The sequence below is a fragment of the Schistocerca cancellata genome, chromosome 10 (genome assembly GCF_023864275.1).
Source record: "Schistocerca cancellata isolate TAMUIC-IGC-003103 chromosome 10, iqSchCanc2.1, whole genome shotgun sequence".
In the NCBI taxonomy this organism is placed as follows: domain Eukaryota; kingdom Metazoa; phylum Arthropoda; class Insecta; order Orthoptera; family Acrididae; genus Schistocerca; species Schistocerca cancellata.
In genome coordinates, this window is record NC_064635.1 from 98,695,950 (window position 1) to 98,707,958 (window position 12,009).

The following is a 12,009-nucleotide window of genomic DNA, read 5'->3' on the forward strand; positions in this document are numbered from 1 at the left end:
TGGAAATACATGCGAGAGCTCAAAGCAGGTCATGAGGATTCAATTTTGTTTCCTGGAGGCAGAGAACAAGCAGAGGCTGTGATTACAAGAGCAGCCATAAATCCTCTTTGTTGGATCAAAGGCAGCAAACATTCCATTGGTGGATTGTCATGATTAGGAGAGGGGAGAAGGGAAAAATGCAGGGGTGTCACCTCAATGACTATTGAGTGGCAGCTTTTGAAGGCTCACTGCTACAGGGCAGAAGGGCTGGAGAATCAGCCTCTGTAAGATCTACAGAGGTGTTGGCATTCTCATTCTGTCTGTCATTGAGGTCCAGAGCACAAAGACGCCTGGAGATGCATACCAGCTACAAGGTGGTCAGTCAGCAATGGGTATCATTTAGCCACACCATCGAGGAGGAACTGTGAGCAAATACAGAAGCACATTGTTTGCCTTTGTTCGATTTCTTGGATCCTTTCTGGTTGGCATAGGAAGACTGAAATGTTTGTTGGCTGAAGGGACATAGAAAGTCTTTGTGGGAGTATTCATTCCATCCCTCCTGGGCTTTCAGTTGTGTAGCAGGTGACTTTGTCCCATGAGACAAAAGTTTGGGGCTCCTTGCACAGCTGGTTAGTAGTAGTAGTAGTAGTAGTAGTAGTAGTAGTAGGAGTAGGACGACGACGACGACGACGACGACGACGACAACGACACAGCTGCTATGACACTGGGTGATTCAACAACCACAGTGCTGTATTTCACATCACACATCTGGATGTCCACATCCTTCATGGAGTGAGATGTAGCAGCAATGGTACTGTAACTGCCTGATGGTAGAACACAGGGTCACTGACTAGCCAACAATTTGCGAGTGATCTGGTAAGGCATCTTTTTCCTTGACCCAGATCTCCTGGACACCCAGTCATTGAGATACACGAGACAATCTTGGAAGGAGGTGGCATGATCACCATTGCAACTTGTGCAGCAGAGAGGGCAAGGTAGCCAGGTTACACAGTTGGCTGGGCATCGCCATGACATTTGACTGTGGTCATAATGATGACACTGGTAGCAGTGCATTGGGTTTGGTGGTGTGCCATTTATGCAGACAGTAACTGCTTGTTTGTCTTGCCCTCCTAGAATGCAGTACAGTGGTTGGCTGCGGCCTAGCATTTAGATCACATGACGTGTTTCACAGGTTGCCCACCACTGAAGGGATAGGTAATGTTTCTAGCTGGACTTCAGTAGGTGGAGTTGGTGGAGGGAGGATGTGTGGGATGTGTCTGCATCTAGATCTATTAGTAGGGTTTGAGATAGGAGCTGCTGAAAAACACAAAGTATTTGCGTGTTATAGAATATCAGTGAGGGCCCCAACCAACAAAAAGCATGAAATTGCACAGTGGGTACCAGCAATCAAACTCTGTTATATACACTGGTGCATGACATACAATAAATGGTTCCTTGAGAGATTGAATACCTAGCACCAATTTCGTATAACTCCAGACTTGCAGTACCTGAAAGAGCCTGCACAATATGTCATCGAAATATTGTGCATAAAATGTTTAAAACTCAGCAGGACTCCTGGAAGCACAGAACTAAACACTGACAAGGCTTCTCCATTAGACATTTTGAAGTACGGGCTAAGAGATGTTTATCTAAATATCAAAATTTTCATGCAATATTTACGACACTCCTACTTGACCTGGACAAGAGGAGGGGTTAGGCTTTGGCAATTCTGCCAAGGCTGCCAGACTACATTGATATGCAGGTCTGTAAATGAAGAACCACCACAAAAATTCAAGGCCTTTTAGAATTTCCACAAATGTAACCGAAAGTAATTTAAGAAGGAGATGAACTGCTAATGGACCTCCTCAGACAAATGAGAATTTTCCAAATGATGGAGGGAGATATTTTTATTGTAACTACTACAATGTTGAAACCAAACTGGCCTCAAACTGCCCAGTGATTTCTTAACATATTCAGAGAAACAGCACATGTAACGAATGTTTTGTCAATTCTGTGGCTCAAAGAATATGTTTTTCACCTGTCTGCCACATATTTTTTTGTGCTCATTAAGGGCTTGAGGCCAAAATCATTATGGCAGTGAAATAAACAGAAAGTAACGAAATTCATAAATCAAGTAGGACATCACCCACTTCACAGAAGAACCAACACAATTGAGGCCAATCATTTTGTGTCAAAGCTCTCTCTTAAAATTGATGTCAACCCACCTTAGGAGGCTCCCAAGGGAAGCTAAAACATGGATATCTCGCAACAAAATGTCAGAAAAAAATCAGTTAGGTCATGTACCTATTTCACAAAGAAGTACAATGGAAGTTATGAATTTGAAAGTAGTAAGGAAAGGTGAGTTTGAAGTAAAACTTCTGTCTAACAAAGAACAAAGAAACTCACAAAGGTTACTAAAACATAATGCAGATAGACTCACTAACTAAGGAATCAGGTAAAGGCTATCAACATGAAATTAAAGTGACTAAGCATGGAAGCTTGCAAAAAGATATTCACAGCACCAAAAATAATTTAATAATAAAAAATAAAGGTAAAATGTGGTGGAATGAAATATGCCAAGAAACCATACCAGAGAGGGATAAAAGATGAATAAGGCAAAAATGCTGAAAGAAAATTCTAGATCATGATCAATCTAAACAACAAAGAAAGAAACCTACCAGATTAATCAGAAATACCAAATAAAGCTTTGAGAAAGAGAAACTTTTGCAAATAGACAAAAATAAATCCCCTGTTTTTTATCAAACTGTGAAGAACAAATTGAAGAGGTTTCAAACCGCAAATATGTTTCTAAAATAAGAACGGCCAAATTGGGTTAAATAATGCTTTCAAGATTTTTCATGAATTTCAAATCTCAGTTAGTAATGAAAATTGTGAATAAGATTTACCACAAGCTATACAACAAACTGAAGAAGGAATTAACACCCTCAGAAATAAGAAAGATTGTGAAGAAGATTGTATTTTAGCTGAACTTTTGATGTGGTCCTTGCCAAATAAGGCAAATTAGCTAAATTTACTCTTTGATGAAATCTGAAAAACAGAAAAAAAATATATCCCAGAGGAGTGGAAAGTTACCTTGATACATCCACTGCATAAGAAAGATAATAAACAGGATGGAAACAACTACATAGTAACCTATCTGTCAGTAGCAGCTAAGTATTTTCCAAAATTTTATCAAGCAGAATAAAAAACAACACTAGACAGCCATTAATGTGAATATCAAGCTTGCTTTAGATGAAGGGAAGGTCATGATCAGATCAAATATTTAATCTCAAGTCACTAATTCATCACCAATTACTAAATTCAAAGGATATTGTATTATGTTTGTGGATAACAAGAAGGTTTTTGATTATGTTGACAGAAAAACTACAGATAAAATAATTTGAGGATTTGGTATAAGGTCTAAACTGACAAACCTAATCCATGAAACACTTACAGATACCACTCTGTAAAGTAAATCTTATGGAAGAAATTTCACAGCCTTCAAAACAAAAACACATGTACCACAAGGTGATGGCCTGTACCCATCTTTTTTAATACTGTATTAGGGAACATTGTAAGAATTTCTTACAAAGAATGTATTGAACTCAGCATTTTTCCAATAAGATTAGGAGGAGGAAGAAAAAAGGTCGAAATCAATTTGGAGGTGATTTTGTTATACCTGCCGAAAATGTGGCATCTGCTGTAACACAAACGAATTTCCTTGAGGAAATAGCCAGTAGAAGTGGCTTAAGGATTTCTACAGCATGAGGTGGGAGGAGGGGGGGATGTTAAGAATGCTAGAAAATCCTTTAAAACCGATGTGGTCCAAATAGATAGGTACACTGTTAAGTTGATACATTGTTGTCGCTCTAACCAACACAGGTTCCACGTCTCAAACCTGGCCCTGGACTGACTGTCTCAGGACCAGAAATCAGGCCCTTATACATTATCACAATGATAGGTACTGAAACTACACATTGTTTGAAGTTTAATTTACAGAAATTACAATTAAATCATAACTCGTTAAATTGACTGATTACATTGAAAAATTCTGTCTTTTTAACAATTTCTTCTACTACAAGAGTTAGACAGAATTATTTGTTTAAATAATCAAATTGACAAATTAATGTATGCAAACAATACTTTGGACAAAGCTATTAATTACTTTGGGATTAAATAACAGATAATTTTGCTAACATGTTTCTGAATAGAGCCAAATAGGACATATATACGGACAGAAGATGCTAACAGAGAAATCTTTCAGGAAGAAGTATTGAAAATCAAATTATTCCAAGGCAGGGAAGCTAAAAAGACTGGTTCAAAATGGTCTGCAAAGAGACAGAATATAGTGAACAAATGAAATCATAATGGAAGAAAAGGAAACAACAAACCGTGAGGATCTAAAATTGGAATGTGTTCCTCAGATGAACTATTCACAGAAGAAAAAATAAATAAATAAAAAGGTTATCCATGAACTTTATACAAACAGGCTTTTTCTGTTTGTCAGTCACTCTTTTCTTTTCATTTCAAATAACATATTTCAGTCACAAGATGTCCTGTGTGTATTCCAGAAAACCAAAAAGTTATAAAAGTAAGTAGATTATAGACGATAAGAAATTTGCACTGTGCCAAATTTGTTCAAGAAAAGTTCTGTGCCATACTTGAATGAAACAGCATGCATATTCAGTCAAAATCTGCACACCAAGTAGGAAGAAACATTCTTTAAGCCAGGGGAGGTGCAATTTTGGAATTAAGCAGAAGTATCATTCTGGGCACCGTAATAGGAGAGCATCTGCAGCATATGTGAAAAGTAGCAAGGATGAACTTAGCACAAGAAGGGAACAAATGGCTACACCATACTTAATAGGGCTCAGTGAAGTTTATGTCTATTTGCTGGAGGGACTTTATATTTAGGCTCATCAGATAAAAAGTCCAGGGAAACTGCTGATTTGATAAAGTTATTTAACACATCACAATGACTACAGAATTTAAGACATTTTTGGCCTTACCTCTGTTTAACCTACACAGCTCTCTCTATCATCATCTAGTGGAACAAAGGGAAGATACTTTTTCAAGGTTCTTAGAATTTACCTAACTTTCACCAGCAATAAACATAGGAACTTGGAAAAACTGTCTCTTAAATGAGTAGTAATGCTTTTTCTGCTGCCAACCTTGAGGGATTTCAATAGTTCCCAGGAGGTTACTTTGTCTGCATCCATGTACAGCCTAAAGTCACACTGGTACTGGTATAAATATCTATAGAATTTAAGAAGTATCAGTTCACCCTCAATTTTCCTTTGAATAGTTTGCACATTCCAATGTCCTGAGGATGAGGGTACTGAATAGGTTTCAAGCCTAACCTTATTCAACTCCTGGGAGAGAGCATCTTCTCAACATACATCATTAAAAACTTTAAAAATGCATATTTTACTGTAATTGCTGGGATATTTCGGATGTTCTCAATGTATTGTGAGAAAATTTAGTGCACCATTGGGCATCCACTCACTGGAGGGAATATGTAACAACATGAGACTCAAAGCGCTTCTCGAACTTTCACGGATCATCCTCCTGCTGTTCTATCACCAATGCAAAACTGTCATCTGTACTAGTATAATGTTTAATGAACAAAGTTTATGGCTCCGTGTTTATATATTTACATGTTATCTTTGGGAGCGAATTCAGCTGTCACAAAACACATTCATTGAGGCCAACATACCTCGTAAGAGTGGTGTGCGTTTTCTGTTAATGTATCTATTGTTCCTAATTTATATAAATGGTATGCCCTCTGTTTGCTGATGACACTAGCTTGGTAGTAAAGAATGTTTTGTGGAATGTTGGTATTGTTTCAAGTAGTGCAGTTGGAGATATAGGTTCATGGCTTGTAGAAAATAAACTAATGCTAAATCACAGCAAGAATAAGTTTTTACAATTTCTAACAAAAAATTCAACAAAACCAGCCATTTTAATTTCACAGAATGGCCGTACGATTAGTGAAACGTAACAGTTCAGATTTCTATATGTTCAGATGGATAGTGAACTGTTGTGGAAAACTCATGTTCAGGATCTTGTTCAAAGACTTAATGCTGGCATTTTTACTATTTGAATGGTATATGAAGTAAATGACAGTGTGACACAAAAATTAGTATACATTGTTTATTATCATTCGCTTATGAGGTATGGTGGTATATTTTGGGGTATTTCTTCCATTTCCCAAAGGATGTTTCGGCTCAGAAATGGGTGGTTCAGGCATTAAGTTGTATAAGCTCGTGTAACTCCTGCTGACCCATGTTAATTAGTCTGGGTAATCTGACATAGGCCTCTCAATAAACACACATTCTTTGCTGTCATTTCTTGTTAACAGTGTCAGCTTACTCCCAAGAATTAGCAGCTTTCACTCAGTTAACACTAGGAAGAAATCCAATCTGCCTATGGGACACACTTTCTTGACTCTTGAGCAGAAAGGCGTGCAGTACACTGCGGCATCCATTTGCAGTAAGTTACCACAGGAATTCAAACCTCTTAGCAGTAATCCATGTAGTTTCAAATCAAAATTGAAGAGTTTCCTATCGTGTTGAGGATTTCCTTGAAAAATTAAGCTGATTCCTGTGTTACATTCTTGATTGCATTTACATAAACTTATAGCTCCTCTTTTTTGGTTTCTTAAACATTTTATTTTATCTGGCATATTACATGACCTTTAAGATTTGTACCAAATATTGGTCCTAGAAAACAAGGTGTATGAAAATTAAAGCACTTACTGGACGAAAGACTGTTTGCCATGGTCAATGCAAGATCTGAAACACCATCACAAGAGTTATCATTTGATTTTGTTTCAGGTACCAAGACCTATCTTAATATAACTGACAGCAAATCCCAAAGGACAAAAGTAGCTAAACAGTTACTTCTACATCACACTGCACAATTTGTGACACATGTGTTTAAGTACACTAAGGTAGTTCCATTGAATTACTAACCAACACGTATCAAACACAACAACCACTAAGACAAGTAGATCTCTCGAAGTAGTCTCTTGGTACTTATTTAGCAACCAGGAAAGTATTTTCAGAAGACTTCAGGAAGTTTGTCATGCCATGATTATATGGAGGAGAATGAGTCACTTATCATTTGTGTTTATGATATTTGCTCAAAAATGAGGAAAACTCACTTCCAAACAGCAATAAGTAAGTATTTTAGACAACAGTAAGTGGTAGTTGTCATTCTGAAAGAATATTAATTGTCATATTTAATGAGTAACAACTATGATATGACCTATTGATTTGGTAAATTGTTTACCTCACCATGTCTATAGTACTGATGAATAGTGGTCACCACCATAAAGTCTTTTTTTAGTTCAAATGGTGGCTTTAAACTTTTATACACTTTAGGAGCTTTCTGTGCTGCACATGAGAACTGGTGCAGATTGATGTAGGATATCTGCAGGGTGAGATGACAATAGTTGCTTTGTCATTCTTCACAGTACATGATGATTTGAGTGGTTTACTCCATACTGATGATATCTCTCCTTGGGTTAATTCCTTGCTGTTTCATTCTGGTTCAGCATTGTGGATTCCCCATAAATCTGTGAGCACTGTGACAAGTACCATTACACAGGAGAACAAAGATCAAGTTGAGCTGTCATTAAGATTCTGCATACTAACAAATGACACACGACTTGACATTAATTATTAAAGAGAGTTACTTGTTTTAAATTAAGAGCCAGTATATGATTGGTCTTTGAGAAATGTTTTGGATCATTCAGCAGATAATTTAGACTTGAGATAGCATTTCAGTTTCCATTGGAAAAGAAGTTGTGATGTTTGTGGTGTCAGGAAACAAACTGGCATGGGAGATGTAATGAGAATGAAATGGAAATGAATAGGATATGAAGGAAGTAGTTTTTTTTTTATTTAAGTAAGTGTGTAGAGTGCATGGCAGTACAGAAGAGGAGGAAGTATTGTAATGGCTAAAAGGCCAAATGTAATGAACTTTGTGAGCACCTGAAAAGAGGCCAGGAAGTAGTGTGGTGTTAATTACAGGCCACAAAATCGAACTTTCTGCTACTGGTGAAACATACCATGACTCCATCAGTTGTACCGGTGCTCTTTCCACTTTCACCCTCCTCAGCAATAGGAGATAGAACACTTTGAATTGTACCTGATTGACAGAAAACATTTTGAGTTAATATAAAATACTCTATCTGCAAAAGTAAAACAAATAATTGATTAACTAATAGTGTTTCAACATGGCATGATAAAGAACAGAATCAATTATTTCAGTCTTGTAGAGTGCCTACTAATCAGTGAATAACTGAGCATCTAATCTACTCAATTATGTACAACAGTGAACATTAATAAAACCCTGTCTTTCTGGAACTCAGTTAGTGAAGTTGCAGGCTGCTATCTGAAGACAATCCGGGGAAAATAAACTTTCATTGTCAACACTTCACATTATTGCTGATCAAAATTTAAAATGCTGTAATAATCTGCTACTTAAAACATATAATCTTATGTTACATGGTTAACACACTGTGGCAAGTTTAACAGTTAGGAACTGTGTCTATGCCTGTGTATGCAGCTCCACTCATTGCAGGCATATACCGACATTATATTCATCTGGTATTTGACAATGAGAGCACTTAGTGACTTCCAAAAAACTTCACCCATAATTTCAAATTATCATGAATTTGTCTCAGAGAGAGCCCACAGAAAGCAATAGCAAAAACGCTTACCAATTACTATATTTTCATTGTTCTACATTAAAATTGCCACATCACATACATACAATGTAACACACCTTTCTTTACTTACACATGGGTACAAGTAGCCAGGAGAATGAGTGGCAGATGAGGTGGGGTACTTCTCAGGAGGATTCTTTGTAGAGGTGAGTCAGAAAGGAAAGATGATGAGTATGGCAACAGAATGGAGAAGGAGACATAACAGGAATGAGGTTGAAATGTGTGGTGTAGCATCTGGCTGGTGCTTCACAATCCCTCCTTATGCCCCACAATGGAGGGCTTTCAGTTGCTGGCATGCTAACAGGGCTGAAACTGAAACTCACACTCAGTGCAGCTCATCTTTCCCATGACAGCCACTGCATAGTTTCCACATTTGAGCCATGTGACACTGGGCTTTACAGCATTTCTCCACTGCACAGACTTTGTAGGTCAATTCACAGTGGCTCACTTGCCATTCAAAGTTCCAGACTCGATATCAACTCTCTGCTTCTGAGTGCCATGACTATATTAATAAGAATGCAGCCCACAATATGGGCATTGCCAGTCCAACCTAAACTGTAGATGCCTACAGGAGTGTTTGTGACTTATTACAGACAGAGGGCTCAAGTGAACGCTTAAAGAATAGTTTTCATATTAGCGACATCTTTTAGTGGATCAAGGCATTCTCTACCTTTCCTTCACCAGAGAGCTGTTTCATTTGCTGCATGTTGGCATGTTCAATCTGTGTCACAATGAAAGACTATTCATTTTGGCTATGTGGCGAAAGTCGACTCCAGGAGGTATCAGAAGAGGGACGAGTCCCGTACTGATGATCAAAGGTATCATCGAAGAAGGATGCATAGGCAGAGTGGCCATGCTTGGCAGACAAATGGCATGCATAATTGCTGAGGAGAAAGTAATGACAGTAGGACAGTTGTAGTTCAGCAGTGTCAGCATACAGACCCTAAACTGGGCTAGTGTAAAAGGTGTCCTTGGCCAAACAGATGCCCTGATGGTGGATAGTGTTGAGACAGCATAAGAGGGATGGGTGTGCAAACTCCTAAACAAAGCACCCATAGTCGAGTTTCGAATGGACAAGGGTCCGCAACAAACTGAGGAGAGTGGTTTGATCGGCACCCCATGAAGTATCATTGAGGACATGTAGGAGATTGGGGAACCTCATACAGCTGCGGGCTGCCAGGTAAGACACATGGGAGGACCAATAGAGTTTCCTATTGATCATGAGCCCCAAAAATTTTGTAGTTTCAATGAATGGAAGAGCAACAGGACGAAGGTGTAGAGATGGTGGGAGAAATCATTTTTGCCGCCAGAAATTCATACAGATGGTTTTATCAGGGGAAAAGCGTAAGCCATTGTCAATGCTCCAGTAGTAAAGACTATCAAGACAGTGCTGAAGACACTGCTCAATGAGACAGGTCTATGGAGAACTGCAATAGATGGCAAAGTCGTCTACAAAAAGAGAACCGGAGATGCCTGGTGGGATACGGGCCATTGCAGGGTTAATGGCGATAAGAAAGAGGATGACACTCAGGGTGGAATCCTGAGGCACACCATTTTCCTGGATAAAGATGTCCAACAAGGCAGAACCCACATGCAACTTGAAAACTCGGTCTTGTAAAAATACCTGAAGAAATCAGGGTTGGTGCCTACGGAAGCCCAACATTTTATGAGTACAGAGGATACCATTTCTCTAGCAGGTGTTTTAGGCCTTCTCCAAATCAAAAAACACAGCCCAGTCTAGGATTTTCACAGAAAACCATTCATAAAATGGGTGGACAATGTAAAGAGATGGTCAACTGCAGAACGCCACACTCTAAATCCACACTGAGCATCCATCAGTAAATTGTGAGATTCAAGCCACCACACCAGCCAGTCATGAATCATACAAATTCCATCACCTTGCAAATGCATCTGGTAAGATATAGGGGGGGTGGGGGTAGCCAGAAGGGAGGTTTTAGTGGAAAGCACTTGCCCACAAGAGAAAGGTGCTGCAACATCTGAATGTGGATGGTGTCTGGCCCTGAGGTGGAGGATCAGGATGAGCCGAGAGTATGATCTAGCTCTGTCATAGTGAAGACAGATTTGTAGCACTCATGATTCAGAGAAGGGAAGGGTCTCACCCAAGCCCCCTCCACTTGTTTCTGATGGTGGAAGGTAGGGTGGTGGTAGGAAGAGCTGGAAACTTCTGCAAAATGGCATCCCAAGGTGTTAAAGATAGCAATAGCGTCCACAATGAGAACATCAGCTACTGTCAAACAAGAAAACTGGGAATGGATCTTTGTTCCAGAGAGCTGTCTGATGTTGGCCCACATGACAGAGCAATGTGTGGTACTGATAAAAGAACTAGTGAATGAAATCCAGCTAACTCTTTTGCTATCCTGAAGAACACGATGACTCTTTGCATGCGTGTGTTTATAATGAATGAAGTTTTCCAGACTAGGGTGGGGGTCAAAAATGTGGAGAGCACATCTACATGTGCAAATTGCATCGCAGCATGCCTCAGTCCATTAAGGGACTGGGACATGACATGGTAGAGAGGAAGTGTGGGGGATGGAACGTTCTTCAGCAGTAAGGATAACATATCCCAGTAAGGATAACATATCCCACAAATGTGGGATATTCGACCTAGTCATCACAACTGGGAAATCTCATTCTTTGAAGGTCACCAGGGAGGAAGGGAGGAGTAAAGCTGGCAGTTAGCCCTAGAAAGCTGTGATGGGCAAGCTGGGCAGTGTAGAAGGATAGGTCCAAAAGGAATAGGTGCACGAGGAGTTGGACAGGGAAGTGGGTGCTCCAGTATTAAGGCACAGGAGAGGTTAAGTTCGTTAAGCAGGTCAGCCAAGATGGCACCTCTCTGACAGGTCCTTGGGGGGGGGGGGGGGGGGGGGGACCCCAAAAGGGATGATTTGCATTAAAGTCACCAAGCAGCAAAAATGGGGAAGGTAGCAGCCAATAGTGACATACCCTATCATGTATTTAAGTGCCTGCCTCTCACTCAATGAAGCAGTCCGATATTCGCCTAAGTCTCTCGATATCTGGCTTACAGACATCATGTTTACTTGGCTTACTTCCATGTACCAGTGAACATTGTTGATTTTGTGAGGTTTTCACTTGTGACCCCGTTGCTTATTGCTTGCTGTTCTTGGTGTCTTTCTCGGTCATCTGTCGTCATGCTTGTCCTTCCTGTCCCGTTCCTCCATTTTGTTTGTTCACGGTCTGCTCCCTTTCAGTTCCACCACACTTTCCTTCACGGCTAATGCCACAACCACCCTCGTGAGTTGTGGTGACCCAGCCAA